Raw genomic sequence first — 12,922 nt, forward strand, 5'->3', positions numbered from 1 at the left:
TCTTTTAATGTTTTGCAATTTTCTCCTATCTCTATTTTAATTTCGAACCAAATGAATTTTGCAAGTCAGATGAAATTTGTCACATAAATACTAGGCACTATTTTGAGCTTACCCACAAAGTTTGGAGGCAATTGGAATTAAATGATAATCATTCATTTTGGAAAGGCCATTTTATTTGCCGACGGACCACTTATTAATTTTCTTGGAATTTATTTGTGAGTCAAAATAAGTTGGTTTGAGCATGAAAATGATGAGGGGAATTTATAGGATTATTCGAACATTTTAGTTTTGATGTTTGACAAATTTGGATTTTTGACTTTGATTTTGAAGTTGAACATGAACAGTGATTTGGATCAAGTGAGGATTAGCAATAGTAATGTGATGATGTGGCATCATTAGCAGGGGTTTACTATAGCTTAATTATCCGGACATCACAGAAACACTAAAATAGGCAAAAACATCAATTTGGGCTGGGCCTCCGGTTAATAGGTTAGTCCCAAAAATTATATAAAAGTGTAAAATAAAGCCCATTAACATCCAAAACAGATAATATAATAGCATGGAGCAATAAAAAATTATAGATACGTTGGAGACGTATCAAGCATCCCCAAGCTTAATTCCTGCTCGTCCTCGAGTAGGTAAATAATAAAAAAGAATTTTTGATGTGGAGCGCTTTCTAACATATTTCTCAATGTAATTTTTCTTTATTGTGGCATGAATGTTCAGATCCGAAAGATTCAAGATAAAAGTTTAATATTGACATAAAAATAACAATACTTCAAGTATACTAACTAAGCAATCATGTCTTCTTATAATAACATGGCCACAGAAAGTTGTCCCTATAAAATCGTATAGTCTGGCTATGCTCTATCTTCACCACACAAAATATTTAAATCATGCACAACCCCGATGACAAGCCAAGCAATTGTTTCATACTTTTGATGTTCCCAAACTTTTTCAATCTTCACGCAATATATGAGCATGAGCCATGGATATAGCACTATATGTGGAATAGAATGGTGGTTGTGGAGAAGACAAAAAGGAGAAAATAGTCTCACATCAACTAGGCGTATCAATGGGCTATGGAGATGCCCATCAATAGGTATCATCGTGAGTGAGTAGGGATTGCCATGCAACGGATGCACTAGAGCTATAAGTGTACGAAAGCTCAACAAAAGAACTAAGTGGGTGTGCATCCAACTTGCTTGCTCATGAAGACCTAAGGCAATTTTGAGGAAGCCCATCATTGGAATATACAAGCCAAGTTCTATAATGTAAATTCCCACTAGTATATAAAAGTGATACCATAGGATACTCTCTATCATGAAGATCATGGTGCTACTTTGAAGCACAAGTGTGAAAAAAGGATAGTAACATTGTCCCTTCTCTCTTTTTCTCTCATTTTTTATTTCGGCCTTCTTTCTTTTTTCTTTTTGGCCTCTTTTTTTTCATTTTCGTCCGGAGTCTCATCCCGACTTGTGGGGAAATCATAGTCTCCATCATCCATTCCTCACTGGGACAATGCTCTAATAATGATGATCATCACACTTTAATTTACTTACAACTCAAGAATTACAACTCAATACTTAGAACAAAATATGACTCTATGTGAATGCCACCGGCGGTGTACCGGGATGTGCAATGATGCATGATTGACATGTATGAAGAATTATGAATGGTGGCTTTGCCACAAATATGATATCAACTACATGATCATGCAAGCAATATGACAATGATGAAGCGTGTCATAATAACGGAACGGTGGAAAGTTGCATGGCAATATATCTCGGAATGGCTATGGGAATGCCATAATAGGTAGGTATGGTGGCTGTTTTAAGGAAGGTATATGGTGGGTTTATGGTACCGGCGAAAGTTGCGCGATGCTAGAGAGGCTAGCAATGGTGGAAGGGTGAGAGTGCATATAATCCATGGACTCAACATTAGTCATAAATAACTCACATACTTATTGCAAAAATCTATTAGTTATCGAAACAAAGTATTATGCGCATGCTCCTAGGGGGATAGGTTGGTAGGAAAAGACCATCGTTCGTCCCCGACCGCCACTCATAAGGAAGACAATCAATAAATAAATCATGCTATGACTTCATCACATAACGGTTAACCATACGTGCATGCTACAGGAATCACAAACTTCACCACAAGTATTTCTCAAATTCACAACTACTCAACTAGTATGACTCTAATATCACCATCTCCATATCTCAAAACAATTACCAAGTATCAAACTTCTCATAGTATTCAATGCACTTCTATGAAAGTTTTTATATTATTCCTAAAAGAAAATTTCCATGTTGTTCTAAAGGACTCTCAAAATAATATAAGTGAAGCATGAGAGATCTACTATTTCTATAAATTAAAACCACCGCAGTGCTCTAACAGATATAAGTGAAGCACTAGAGCAAAAACTATATAGCTCAAAAGATATAAGTGAAGCACATAGAGTATTCTAATGAATTTCAAATCATGTGAGTCTCTCTCAAAAGGTGTGTACAGCATGGATGATTGTGGTAAACTAAAAATCAAAGACTCAAATAATACAAGATGCTCCAAGCAAAACACATATCATGTGGTGAATAAAAATATAGCTCCAAGTAAAGTTACCGATAGACGAAGACGAAAGAGGGGATGCCTTCCGGTGCATCCCCAAGCTTAGGCTTTTTGGTGTCCTTGAATTTTACCTTGGGGTGCCATGGGCATCCCCAAGCTTAGGCTCTTGCCACTCCTTGCCATAGTCCATCAAATCTTTACCCAACACTTGAAAACTTCACAACATAGAACTCAAAATAGAAAATCTCGTGAGCTCCGTTAGCGAAAGAAAACAAAACACCACTTCAAGGTACTGTAATGAAATCATTATTGATTTATATTTGTGTTAAACCTACTTTATTCCAACTTCTATATGGTTTATAAACTCTTTTACTAGCCATAGATTCATCAAAATAAGCAAACAACACACGAAAAACAGAATCTGTCAAAAACAGAACAGTCTGTAGTAATCTGTAGCTAACGCAAACTTCTGGAACCTCAAAAATTATAAAATAAATTTCTGGACGTGAGTAATTTATCTATTAATCATCTTCAAAAAGAATTAACTAAATATCACTTTCCAAATAAAAATTTCAGCAATTCTCGTGAGCGCTAAAGTTTCTGTTTTTTACAGCAAGATCAAAAAGACTTTCCCCGAGTCTTCCCGACGGTTCTACTTGGCACAAACACTAATTAAACACAAAAAACACAACCAAAACAGAGGCTAGATAAATTATTTATTGAATAACAGCAAGGAAAAATATTGGGTTGTCTCCCAACAAGCGCTTTTCTTTAAAGCCTTTTAGCTAGGCAAAAGATTTCCATGATGCTCACATGAAATACAAGAATTGAAGCACAGAGAGAGCATCATAAAACACGTGACAAACACATCTAAGTCTAATATAATTCCTATGCATAGGCATCTTATAGGCAAACAAATTATCAAGGCAAGCAAAAACTAGCACATGCAAGGAAGCGGAAAGAAACAATAGCAATCTCAACATAACGAGAGGTAATTTAGTAACATGAAAATTTCTACAACCATATTTTCCTCTCTCGTAATAATTACATGTAGGATCATAAGCAAATTCAACAATATAGCTATCACATAAAATATTCTCAACATGATCCACATGCATGCAAAGTTGACACTCTTCCGAAATAGTGGGATTAACATTAACTAAAGTCATGACCTCTCCAAACCCACTTTTATCAAAAACTCCATAAGATTGAACATTCTTCAAATATGTGGGATCTAAAGTTGACACTCTTCAAAACCCACTTTCAATATTATTGCAAATATTATTATCAATCTCATATTCATCATGGGGCTTAAATAAATTTTCAAGATCATAAGAAGAATCACCCCAATCATGATCACTGCAACAAATAGTAGTCATAGCAAAACTAGCATCCCCAAGCTTAGGGTTTTGCATATTATAAGCACAATTGACATTAATAGAATTTATACTATCATCATTGCAATCATGCTTTCTATTCAAAGATCCCTCGTGAATCACTCCATAAAGTACTTCATCACAATTTTCAGATTCACGAATTTCAAGCAAAACTTCATAAAGATAATCTAGTGCACAAAACTCACTAGCAATTGGTTCATCATAATTGGATATCTTAGAAAGATTAGCAAGCGGATGAGGATCCATAGATCATAGGTTCTCTGTTTAGCAATAAATAAACAACTATTCCAACCAAACGAGCCAAGTAAGACATCAAAGCAAATGGGAAGACGAACAAAAGAAGGGCGAATAAAACAACAAGGGTGAAGTGGGGGAGAGGAAAACGAGAGGCAAATGGCAAATAATATGATGCGGAGGATAAGAGTTGTGATGGGTACTTGGTATGTCTTGACTTGGCGTAGATGTCCCCGGCAACGGCGCCAGAAATCCTTCTTGCTACCTCTTGAGCACTGCGTTGGTTTTCCCTTGAAGAGGAAAGGGTGATGCAGTAAAGCAGTGTAAGTATTTCCCTCAGTTTTTGAGAACCAAGGTATCAATCCAGTAGGAGACCATGTGCGAGTCACCTCGTACCTACACAAACAAATAAGAACCTCGAAACCAACGCGATAAAGGGGTTGTCAATCCCTTCACAGCCACTTGCAAGAGTGAGATCTGATAGAGATAATAATAATAATATAAATATTTTTGGTATTTTTATGATATAGATTGAAAGTAAAGATTGCAAAATAAAATAGATTGGAAACTTGTATGATGGAAAATAGACCCGGGGGCCATAGGTTTCACTAGTGGCTTCTCTCAAGATATCATAAGTATTATGGTGGGTAAAAAAATTACTGTCGAGCAATTGATAGAAAAGCGAATAATTATGAGAATATCTAGGCATGATCATGTATATAGGCATCACGTCCGCAACAAGTAGACCGAAATGATTCTGCATCTACTACTATTACTCCACACATCGACCGCTATCCAGCATGCATCTAGAGTATTAAGTTCATAAGAATAGAGTAACGCCTTAAGCAAGATGACATGATGTAGAGGGATAAACTCATGCAATATGATATAAACCCCATATTTTTATCCTCGATGGCAACAATACAATACGTGTCGTTTCCCCTACTGTCACTGGGATCGAGCACCGCAAGATTGAACCCAAAGCTAAGCACTTCTCCCATTGCAAGAAAGATCAATCTAGTAGGCCAAACCAAACTGATTATTCGAAGAGACTTGCAAAGATAAACCAATCATACATAAAAGAATTCAGAGAAGAATCAAATATTGTTCATAGATAATCTGGATCATAAACCCACAATTCATCGGATCTCGACAAACACATGCAAAAGAAGATTACATCAAATAGATCTCCAAGAGAATCGAGGAGACCCTTTTATTGAGATCCAAAAAGAGAGAAGAAGCCATATAGCTACTAGCTATGGTCCCGAAGGTCTGAAGTAAACTACTCATACATCACCGGAGAGGCCATGGAGTTCATGTAGAGGCCCTCCGTGATTAATGCCCCCTCCGGCGGAGCTCCGGAAAAGGCCCCAAGATGGGATCTCTTGGGTACAGAAGGTTGCGGCGGTGGAATTAGGTTTTCGTGGTGCTCCTGGATGTTTGCGGGGTACGTGGACTTATATAGGAGGAAAAAGTAGGTCGGTGGAGCAACGAGGGGCCCACGAGGGTGGAGGGCACGCCCAGTGGGGTAGGCGCGCCTCCTGCCTCGTGGCCTCCTCGATTGTTTCTTGACGCCCACTCCAAGTCTCCTGGATCACGTTTGTTGAGAAAATCACGTTCCCGAAGGTTTCATTCCGTTTGGACATCATTTGATATTCCTTTTCTGTGAAACACTGAAATAGGCAAAAAAACAGCAATTTGGGTTGGGCGTCCGGTTAATAGGCTAGTCCCAAAAATGATATAAAAGTGTAAAATAAAGCCCATTAACATCCAAAATAGATAATATAATAGCATGGAGCAATCAAGAATTATAGATACGTTGGAGACGTATCAGGCATGCATTTTTTATAGTAATGATATTGATGACAACTTCTGGAATGAATTAAAAGATATGGTACTTGAAAAAATTATATTCAGAAAAACTTTGAGGCTACATGCCACCGAATACATGCTCTAAGAATTTCATATATTAAAACCGACACATGTTTAATTCAAACCAATTTTTTCCTCAAAAATAGAAAGTACCACCTGTTGTTGCTGCAGTCATCTATATATGCATGTAAATTTGTGTATTTGCTAATTGCAAAGATTGAGACATCATGTGTTACTGAGTGTCGACAATAAAAACGAACAAATACTTTGCTTTGTGAAACCAAACTTAAAGTATACAATAAGTGAACCAATAAGTCTTTTCTTCATAGAAGGGTTTGGCTTGTTCACAAGTTAATAATTTAAATTAGAAAAATGTAACAATCACTTTCCAAAAATATAAAACTAAATAACATCCTGATAATAGATTTAAGTTTTACATACTAACATGGACATACCTCACTCCCATCTACCCTAGCCCTACAAATGAATCATACAATTAGAAGTATCTGTCATAATATATTGATCTCGATCAAGATATGAGTTGTTGTTCAAAGGAGGGTACGAGAACTCCTTTAGATGCATGTGGGATTAAAGCGGAACCATCTATCATGTCCTCTAGAGAATAATCATATTTTTTGGTAATGTCATTCGTAGGCCATCCTTCATTCCACGGGCATAGTCAAGAACATGTGTCAGAGCAATTTCAGTGAGAAATGTTTGGTGAATGTAATACAATACTTCACGGTAATAACTGAGGATTTTGTTTAACATAGACATCGAATATTATGTAACAATATGAAGGCCATGTGTAACTAAAGCGCATGCAAATACTCCAAACATATATAAAGCAAATATAACCCGTAAGCATGTGTTGGCTAAAAATATGCTAAGCAGCATTGAAGGTTGTAATTATTTGCTAAATATAGGTTGTCAGATAAGGACACTCATATACAATCACGGAAAAACACATGTGCAAACTTCCAACAATGATTTTTCAACTACATGTTCTTGTTTGACAACAAAATTACAAGGTCAAGGAAACACTTTCTTTAGAATTAGTAAGTAAAGCAATAATTTACATGTGGAATAAAAGTGGAATACACACGACCTTGAAATGTCAGATGGGAAATTATTTATTCAAAGGTGACAATATATAACATCCAAGGATAATGACAAGCAAAAGGAGACTTCCAACTCATAAAGAATATCACTATATTATGAGAATATTGTATAATCCAATTTCTTGCTAGCCTTAGAGCTCAAGATATGAAAATTACAATTGTTATTGTGTCATTTTCATGCTTGGTCGCATAGAATCTAAAGGAAACTAGTGTGCTGTTTATCGCTTGGTCAGAATTACCTCTTGGTAATACTCCTTACACTGCTCATGGTTAAGATCATCTTCTTTCATAAAGATATACCTAGCCACCACCCCGTGCTCTCTTCCTTGAGCTTCTCGAAGCGTTGGATGCACTATTGTTGCTCTGTGATTCTCCACCACAAGATATTTCTCTAATTGGACAACATCCATTTCAAACAAAGACATCATTCACTGCTTCTCCTAACCATTGAAATTCCTCACAGTCGGCCTCCTCCCTCTCTTTGGCATACATAAATTGGAGCGAATCTTTAGTGTTTCATCACTATATGTATATATATGACAAGAAGAATCTCACTTCATATATTCATCTTGCTCAAAATAGGAGTTGCAGTCATAAAGTGGGGATAGAAATACCTTATATAGGTGGAAGTGCATCAAAATTGGAACCACCAATCCATCTCTCAATGGCATCCCTCCCGTATATGCATTTTGTGCCACCGGAGACAATGTCCACCAACCCCCACCACCATCTTCCTCATCGCATGCCAGGCTTGACGCTGTTGTCTCAGTGCAACTCGCCTCTAGTGACATTAGACGCACCTAGGAGGTTGCATTTCCAACCACATGTCACACCTCTCTCTATTCCCAACTGTCAATACATGGGCATGAATTTTTTATAGTAAGGATATTGATGAAAACTTGTGGGATGAATTAAAAGATTCGGTACTTGTAAAATTAAATTCCAAAAAACTTTGAGACTACATGCTACCAATTACATGCTCTAAGATTTCATATTTTAAAAGTGGCACATGTTTAATTCGAACCAATTTTTTCCTCGGAAAGAGAAATTGACACCTGCTGTTGCTGAAGTGATCTATATATGCATGTAGATTTGTGTATTTGCTAATTGCAAAGATCAAGACAACATGTGTTACTGATCATCGACAATAAAAACCAACATATACCCTGCGATTTATGAAACCAAACTCAAAGTCTACAATAAGTGAACCAATAAGTCTTCTCTACTTAGAAGTGTTTGGCTTGTTCACACGTTAATAATTTAAATCAGAAAATGTAACAACCAGTTTTCAAAAATCTAAAAGTATATAACATCCTGATAATAGAATTAAGTTTTGAATACAAAAATGGAGATACCTCATTCCCAACTGCCCGAGCCCTACATATGAATCATACAACTAGAGGATTTTTCCTAGTATATTGATCTTGATCAAGATATGAGTTGTGGTTCGAAGGAGCGTACGAGAACTCCTTATATAGATGCACATGGGATCAAAGCGGAACCGTCTATCATGTTCTCCAAAGAATAATCATATGTTTTGGTAATGTCATTCTTAGGCCATACTTCATTCCACGGGCACAGTCAAGAACTCGTGTCAGTATAACTTTAGTGAGAAATGTTTGATGAATGTAATACAATACTTCACGGTAATAATTAGCTAAGGGTTCTGTTTAACATAGACATCGATTATTATGCAACAATATGAAAGTTCATGTGTTACTAAAGCGCATGCAAATACTCCAAACATATAAAAAGCAAAGCTAATACGTAAGCAAGTGTTGGCTAAAAATATGCTAAGCAGCATTGAAGGTTGTAATTATTTGCTAAACATAGGTTGTCGGATAAGGACACTTAGATACAATCACTGAGAAACATATGTGCCAACTTTCAACACTGAAATTTCGAAACTACATGTTCTTGTTTGACAACAGAATTACAAGGTCAAGAGTACACACTCTTTAGAATTAGTAAGTAAAGTTATAATTTACACGCGATATAAAAGTGGAATACACACGACCTTGAAATGTCAGACAGGAAATTATTTATTCAAATTGGAACCACCAATCCATCTCTCAATGGCATCCCTCCCGTATATGCATTTTGTGCCACCGGAGACAACGTCCGCCAACCCCCGCCACCATCTTCCACATCCCATGCCAGGCTTGATGTTGTTGTCTCGGTGCAACTCTCCTCCGACGACATTAGACGCACCAAGGAGGTTGCATTTCCTACCACATATCACACCTCTCACTATTCCCAAGTGTGAATATATGTGCATGCCTTTTTTATAGTAGGGATATTGATGACAACTTGTGGATGATTGAAAATATTTGGTACTTGCAAAAATTAAATTCAGAAAAACTTTGAGGCTACTAATAACCCACAAGTATAGGGGATCACAACAGTTTTCGAGGGTAGAGTGTTCAACCCAAATTTATTGATTCTACACAAGGGCAACCAAAGAATATTCACAAGTATTAGCAGCTGAGTTGTCAATTCAATCACACCTGGGGATTAATTATCTGCATCAAAGTGATCAGTAGCAGAGTAGTATGATAGTTTTGATAATAGTTGTAACAACAATAGTAACGGTAACAGTGGTAGCAATGATTTTGTAGCAAGTGTAACAGTAATAGTAGCAATAGTAACTTAGCAAGATCAATATATAGGAAAATCGTAGGCATTGGATCAGTGGATTCGTTGGATGATATTCATCATATAACAATCATAACCTAGGGCAATACAAAACTAGCTCCAGTTAAATATAATGTAGGCATGTATTCCGTAAATAGTCATACGTGCTTACGGAAAGTACTTGCATGCCATCTTTTGTCCTACCCTCCCGTGGCAGTAGGGTCCATTTGGAAACTAAGGGATATTAAGGCCTCCTTGTAAAAGAGAACTGGAACAAAGCATTAGCACATAGTGAATACATGAACTCCTCAAACTACGGTTATCACCAGAAAGTATCCGAAATACTGTCACTCCGGGGTTTACAGATCATAACACGTAATAGGTGAATATGACTTGCAAGATCGGATCTCAAACATAGATATAATGGTGATAACATAAACGGTTCAGATATGAAATCATGGCACCCGGGCCCAAAGTGACAAGCATTAAGCATGTCAAAGTCATATCAACATCAATCTCAGAACATAATGGATACTAGGGATCAAGCCCTAACAAAACTAACTCTATTACATGATGAATCTCATCCAATTCCTCACCGACCAGTGAGCCTATGAAGGAATTACTCAATCCTGGTGGGGAGCATCATGGAATTGGCGATGAGGAAGGGTTGGTGATGACGAAGATCGAAGACCCCCCTCTCCGGAGCCCCAAACGGACTCCAGATCTGGCCTCCCGATGAAGAACATGAGGTGGCGGCGGCTCCGTATCGTGAAACGAGATAATTCTTCCTTCCTGATTTTTTTGGAAAAATGTGATTTTATAGCGTTGGAGATAGGGTCTGCGGGGCCACCAAGTGGGCACAACCCACCCGAACACACCAGGAGGGGGGGGGTGCGCCCTGGTGGGTTGTGCTCCCCCAAGACCCCCCTCCGGTGGTTCTTGGCTCTAGTATTTTTATTTTATTGTATAAAAAAGTCCATTCTACTACCCTGAATAAAGTGGCTGGTTCACTTTACTCCTTGATCTATTTTTTGGCTTATTCTACCCCATAAACAAACCAAAACCTGACAGAACACCCCCTGGCTGATTTGTCTCCACATGTTGCTAATGTGGCACTAGTCAACGGTGGGTTTGACCTTGGTGGGGCCCCCTTGTCAGGTTTCTCTAACCTCTCTCTCTCTCCGGGTCAGATCTGCCGTCGCATGAAGGAGCTCGCCCCGGTCGCGGCACCCCGCTCGGTCTCGCCTGGCTCCTCCGTGGAGTTGGCTCCACCGCCATCCGCCCCGTCGCCGCTCCGGCTGCATGCCTGCGCCGTCCCACCTAATCCTCGAGCTTGCGCCATCGTCCCCGGCCGCCCCCGCACGTTGCTCGCGCTGTCGTCCCCGGCCGCCCGCCCCCGCTTTGCCCTCACGCATGCGAACCCGTCCGCGTCCCGTGTCGCTGCGCCTGGCCGCGCCCGGCCTCCCCTCCTCGGCGCGCGTTGTCTCCGCCTGCCCCGACGTCGGTTCGTCCACCCGCCGGCTCCGCGCGCACCGGCTGCTGCCACTGTGGTTGGCTGCTACTGCAGTAGGGGGCCGCCCCTTTTTTCTTCTATTTCTTTGATTTTTTTAAAAAAATTGACGAGTGGGTCCCACCCATAGGTCAAATACCACCTTTGACCATGTCCACATCACCATCCGGTTTGGGTAAACCACTTAGGGTGTTTTTGTCCGGTATGAGAATGTTTAGGGGGGGGGGGTAAAGGAACCAAAAAATAGATCAGGGGGTCATGTGAACCACCAACTTTGTTCAGGGTAGTAAAATAGACCCTTTTCTTTATTGTATAAAAATTCTCCAAAAAGTTTCGTTCCAATCCGAGAACTTCTATTTCGCCAAAAAACAACACCATGGTAGTTCTGCTGAAAACATCATCAGTTCGGGTTAGTTTCATTAAAATCATGCAAATTAGAGTACAAAACAAGAGGAAAAGTGTCAGGAAAAGTAGATACGATTGAGACGTATCAGCTACATGCTACCAAATACATGCTCTAAGAATTTCATATATTAAAAGCGACACATGTTTAATTCAAACAAATTTTTTCCTCAAAAAAAGAAAGTAACACCTGTTGTTGCTGAAGTGATCTATATATGCATGTAAATTTGTGTATTTGATAATTCCAAAGACCGGGACATCATGTGTTAGTCATTGTTGACAATAAAAACCAACATATACCCTGCTTTGTGAAAGCAAACTTAAAGTATACAATAAGTGAACCAATAAGTCTTTTCTACTTAGAAGGGTTTGGCTTGTTCACAAGTTAATAATTTAAATCAGAAAAATGTAAGAATAACTTTCCAAAAATATAAAACTAAATAGCATCTTGATGATATATTTAAGTTTTATATACTAACATGGACATAACTCACTGCCAACCACTCGAGCCCTACAAATAAATCATACAACTAGAAGTATACGTCCTAATATATTGATCTTGATCAAGATATGAGTTGTGGTTCGATGCAGGGTACGAGAACTCCTTTAGATGCACGTGGGATTAAAGCGGAAACATCTATCATGTCCTCTAAAGAATAATCATATTTTTTGGGTAATGTCATTCGTAGGCCATCCTTCATTCCACGGGCATAGTCAAGAACAAGTGCCAAAGCAATTTTAGTGAGAAATGTTTGGTGAATGTAATACAATACTTCACGGTTAAAACTGAGGTCTTTCTTAACATAGACATCGATTATTATGCAACAAGATGAAAGATCATGTGTTACTAAAGGACATGCAAATACTCCAAATATATATAAAGCAAAGCTAATCCGTAAGCAAGTGCTGGGTAAAAATATGCTAAGCAGCATTGAAGGTTGTCATTATTTGCTAAACATAGGTTCTCGGCTGAGGACACTTATATACAATCACTGAAAAAATTGCAAACTTCCAACAATGAAATTACTTAACTTCATGTTCTTGTTTGACAACAAAATTACAAGGTCAAGAAAACACACTCTTTATAATTATTAAGTATAGTAATAATTTACATGTGATATAAAAGTGGAATACACATGACCTTGAAATATCAGATGGTAAATTATTTATTCAAAGGTGACAAT

Source organism: Triticum aestivum, chromosome 7A (genome assembly GCF_018294505.1).
Source record: "Triticum aestivum cultivar Chinese Spring chromosome 7A, IWGSC CS RefSeq v2.1, whole genome shotgun sequence".
NCBI classification, from domain to species: domain Eukaryota; kingdom Viridiplantae; phylum Streptophyta; class Magnoliopsida; order Poales; family Poaceae; genus Triticum; species Triticum aestivum.